The sequence below is a fragment of the Sturnus vulgaris genome, unplaced genomic scaffold (assembly GCF_052056855.1).
Source record: "Sturnus vulgaris isolate bStuVul1 unplaced genomic scaffold, bStuVul1.hap1 Scaffold_189, whole genome shotgun sequence".
NCBI lineage: Eukaryota > Metazoa > Chordata > Aves > Passeriformes > Sturnidae > Sturnus > Sturnus vulgaris.
The window spans coordinates 127,280-132,500 of NW_028276143.1; positions in this window are offsets into that span (position 1 = coordinate 127,280).

A 5,221-nucleotide genomic window follows, 5' to 3' on the forward strand; every position below is an offset into this window, starting at 1 on the left:
CCCACGGCTTGCTGCGGACACCAGGTCTACCCAGCCATGAAACGGGCAACAGGTCTACCAAGCTGCGGACACCAGGTCTACCCAGGGCATGCTGCGGACACCAGGTCTACCCACTCAATGCTGCGGACAACAGGTCTACCCAGCCATGAATCGGGCAACAGGTCTACCAAGCTGCGGACACCAGGTCTACCCACGGCTTGCTGCGGACACCAGGTCTACCCAGCCATGAAACGGGCACCAGGTCTACTCACGGCTTGCTGCGGACACCAAGTCTACCCAGCCATGAAACGGGCAACAGGTCTACCAAGCTGCGGACACCAGGTCTACCCAGCCATGAAACGGGCAACAGGTCTACCAACTCAATGCTGCGGACAACAGGTCTACCCAGCCATGAAACGGGCAACAGGTCTACCAAGCTGCGGACACCAGGTCTACCCACGGCTTGCTGCGGACACCAGGTCTACCAACTCAATGCTGCGGACACCAGGTCTACCCAGCCATGAAACGGGCAACAGGTCTACCAAGCTGCGGACACCAGGTCTACCCAGGGCATGCTGCGGACACCAGGTCTACCCAGCCATGAAACGGGCAACAGGTCTACCAAGCTGCGGACACCAGGTCTACCCAGGGCATGCTGCGGACACCAGGTCTACCCAGCCATGAAACGGGCAACAGGTCTACTCACGGCTTGCTGCGGACACCAGGTCTACCCAGCCATGAAACGGGCAACAGGTCTACCAAGCTGCGGACACCAGGTCTACCCAGGGCATGCTGCGGACACCAGGTCTACCCAGCCATGAAACGGGCAACAGGTCTACTCACGGCTTGCTGCGGACACCAGGTCTACCCAGCCATGAATCGGGCAACAGGTCTACCAAGCTGCGGACAACAGGTCTACCCAGGGCATGCTGCGGACACCAGGTCTACCAACTCAATGCTGCGGACACCAGGTCTACCCAGCCATGAAACGGGCAACAGGTCTACCAAGCTGCGGACACCAGGTCTACCCAGGGTATGTAGCGGACACCAGGTCTACCAACTCAATGCTGCGGACACCAGGTCTACCCAGCCATGAAACGGGCAACAGGTCTACCAAGCTGCGGACACCAGGTCTACCCAGGGCATGCTGCGGACAACAGGTCTACCCAGCCATGAAACGGGCAACAGGTCTACTCACGGCTTGCTGCGGACAACAGGTCTACCCAGCCATGAAACGGGCAACAGGTCTACCAAGCTGCGGACACCAGGTCTACCCAGGGCATGCTGCGGACACCAGGTCTACCCAGCCATGAAACGGGCAACAGGTCTACTCACGGCTTGCTGCGGACACCAGGTCTACCCAGCCATGAAACGGGCAACAGGTCTACCAAGCTGCGGACACCAGGTCTACCCAGCCATGAAACGGGCAACAGGTCTACCAAGCTGCGGACACCAGGTCTACCCACGGCTTGCTGCGGACAACAGGTCTACCCAGCCATGAAACGGGCAACAGGTCTACCAAGCTGCGGACACCAGGTCTACCCAGGGCATGCTGCGGACACCAGGTCTACCCAGCCATGAAACGGGCAACAGGTCTACTCACGGCTTGCTGCGGACACCAGGTCTACCCAGCCATGAAACGGGCAACAGGTCTACCAAGCTGCGGACACCAGGTCTACCCAGGGCATGCTGCGGACACCAGGTCTACCCACTCAATGCTGCGGACAACAGGTCTACCCAGCCATGAAACGGGCAACAGGTCTACCAAGCTGCGGACACCAGGTCTACCCAGGGCATGCTGCGGACACCAGGTCTACCAACTCAATGCTGCGGACAACAGGTCTACCCAGCCATGAAACGGGCAACAGGTCTACCAAGCTGCGGACACCAGGTCTACCCACGGCTTGCTGCGGACACCAGGTCTACCCAGCCATGAAACGGGCAACAGGTCTACCAAGCTGCGGACACCAGGTCTACCCAGGGCATGCTGCGGACACCAGGTCTACCCACGGCTTGCTGCGGACAACAGGTCTACCCACTCCAAGCTGCGGACACCAGGTCTAACTACTCCATTACGCGGACAACAGGTCTACCCACTCCATGCGGCGGACAACATGTCTACCCGCTCCATGCTGCGGACACCAGGTCTGCCCACGCCGTGATGCGGACCACAGGTCTACCTTCGCCATGCTGCACGCAGCCCGGGTCGCACCGGAGCTAGGTAGACCCGGTCGCCGCGGCCGTCGCAGCGCCCTCGCCCTCGACGGCGGACCCACGCCGCCGGTCCCGGAGGCGGGTAGACCTGGTCGCCGCGGCCACGGCGGCCGCCCATCCCGGAGCCCAGTAGACCTGGCCGCCGCGGGACCGGCCAAGTTTCCCGGAGTCGTGTAGACCTGGTCGTCGCGGCCACGGCCGCCGCCGCTGCGCCTTCGCCGGCGACGGCGGTCCCACGCCACCGGCCCCGGAGCCGCGTCGACCTGGCCGCCGCGGGACGGGCCACGTTTCGCGGATCCGGGTAGACGAGGCATCCTTGTACCATCTCGGAGCCGGGGAAACCCCACAGCCTCTTAACGCTCCGGAGCCCAAGTGCTCCAGCAGCCTTGCCCCGCCCGGCAGAATCGATTTCAAGACCAAGACATATTTTCGACAACATTTTATTTCATCATTTCATTTCATTTCATTTCTTTTCATTTCATTTTATTATTTTATTTTATTTCGTTTTGTTTTGTTTTGTTTTGATTTGATTTGATTTGTTTCATTTCCTCTTTGCCTTTTTTGAATGATTGCCTCTTCTATTTACTCGGAAAGAAAATCTTTTCCGGAAAACAAAACTCTTGCCAAATCTTATTTGTGATCCCTTTGGGCCCACAGCCGAGCTGACGGAGGGCCTGTGCCCGGTTCTCGCCCTGCTGACACACTGACCCCCCCAAACGGCGTCCTCCCTACCCCACGCCTCCTCCCCCGTCCCCCAGAGACCCTACCTACAGAGCCCCCCCCCACCACAAAACAGAACCTCACGGGCCGCAGCACAGCCAGGGGAAGCACGTACGTGCAGCGAAACTCGGCCCAAAGCCGCCGCGCCCTGGCACAACTCGCCCTGCCCCTTCCCGCCCCACGGAGGCGGCTGCATCGAGGCGACCGGCGCCGCCGTCGGCAAGCGGGTGGCCGCTTTCGGGCCGGTTCTTCCGCGGAAGGTCTGCAGAGCTCTTGGGGCCTCGGCGCGGGTTTGGGGGGCCGTGAGGGCTCGCTGTCGAGGCGCCCGGGGCCGGCACGAAGCCGCCTGCCCTCTCCCTGTCCCTGCCCCGTCTTCCGCAGCCACCCATTAACGCTGGGGGCGAGCCCGCCCTCCGCCATCAACCTCCCATGCAGCGCTTTCAGACTTTCCCCGCCCCTGCCCATTGTCGGCTGGGGGCGCCCTGCCCCCCGCCGTCAGCCTCCCTGGCAGCGCTTTCAGACTCTCTCGGGCCCCTGCCCATTGTCGGCTGGGGGCGCCCCGCCCCCCGCCCTCAGCCTCCCTGGCAGCGCTTTCAGACTGCCTCGGGCCCTGCCCATTGTCGGTTGGGGGCGCCCCGCCCCCCGCCCTCAGCCTCCCTGGCAGCGCTTTCAGACTGCCTCGGGCCCTGCCCATTGTCGGTTGGGGGCGACCCCGCCCTCCGCCATCAGCCTCCCTGGCAGCGCTTTCAGACTGCCTCGGGCCCTGCCCATTGTCGGTTGGGGGCGACCCCGCCCTCCGCCATCAGCCTCCCTGGCAGCACTTTCAGCCTCTTCCTGCCCCCGCCCACGGTCCCACCGGGCAGTTTACACGGCGGCGGCGGGAGGCTGATGCCGAGGTCGGCAGGCGGAGAGCCTGGTGCACAAGCAGGGATGGCGGCGGGATGATTGGCGCCGTCTGTCCCTGGTCAAAGAAGCTCTCTGTTCAGCTTTCTCGGAGCCTTTTGCTTTGGTGGCGTTCCTTCCTCCTCCGCCCCGGCGCCGCTCAAGCCTGCGGCAGGGCGGCAGCGCGGCGGGTGGGCGGCCGGGGGGAGGGGGGAGGGGGGGGGGGAGGGAGGGAGCGCGCGAGCGAGCGAGCGAGCGAGCGAGCGCGCTGCAGAAATGAAGCCCGGAGCAGGGCCGCGGTCCATTCGAGCACGGGGAGGGGGCGCGACAACGCTGCCTGCTCCTGTCGGGGAGCGCTTGGGGAAGTGGGGTGCCGGCACCATGACGGCGGAGCGGACAGGGGCCGCGGCTGGGGAAGAGGCCGGCGGAGCTCGCCAGTGGATGCTGGCGCACGGAGCCGGCAGGGACACCTGGGCACGGCTGGGACCGAAAGTCGCCCGCCTTCACGCCCCGCCTTTCGCCGGGGGGAAGAAGACGCGAGAGCAGGGCTGCCTGCTGGGCTGCCAGTGCCCGCGGTCATGCCGGACGTGCAGGCCGACCGCCGAAGGCGTGCTCGCCGCTGCAGAGACGACAAGGGGGCCGCGCGTCCGATGGAAGAGACGGGGCGCCATCGCGCGGCGGCCGGGCTGCAAGGCCGGCCGACGGTAACAGGACTACCACGCCGCGGGTGGCCAGAGACAAAGACCGGCCGAGGGCAACAGGTCTACCCAGCATTATGCCGGCCGGTACCAGGGCCGGCCGAGGGCAACAGGTCTACCCAGCATTAGGCCAGCCGGAAAGACGGCCGGCAGAGGGCAACAGGTCTACCCAGCATTCGGCCGTCAGGTACAAAGGCCGGCCGAGGGCAACAGGTCTACCCAGCATTCGGCTGGCCGGTAACACGGCCGGCCGAGGGCAACAGGTCTACCCAGCATTCGGCCGTCAGGTACAAAGGCCGGCCGAGGGCAACAGGTCTACCCAGCATTAGGCCGCCACGTCCAAAGGCCGGCCGAGGGCAACAGGTCTACCCAGCATTAGGCCGCCACGTCCAAAGGCCGGCCGAGGGCAACAGGTCTACCCAGCATTCGGCCACCACGTACAAAGGCCGGCCGAGGGCAACAGGTCTACCCAGCATTCGGCTGGCCGGTAACACGGCGGGCCGAGGGCAACAGGTCTACCCAGCATTAGGCCGGCCGGTAACACTGCCGGCCGAGGGCAACAGGTCTACCCAGCATTCGGCCGCCACGTCCAAAGGCCGGCCGAGGGCAACAGGTCTACCCAGCATTAGGCCGCCACGTCCAAAGGCCGGCCGAGGGCAACAGGTCTACCCAGCATTCGGCCGCCACGTCCAAAGGCCGGCCGAGGGCAACAGGTCTACCCAGCATTA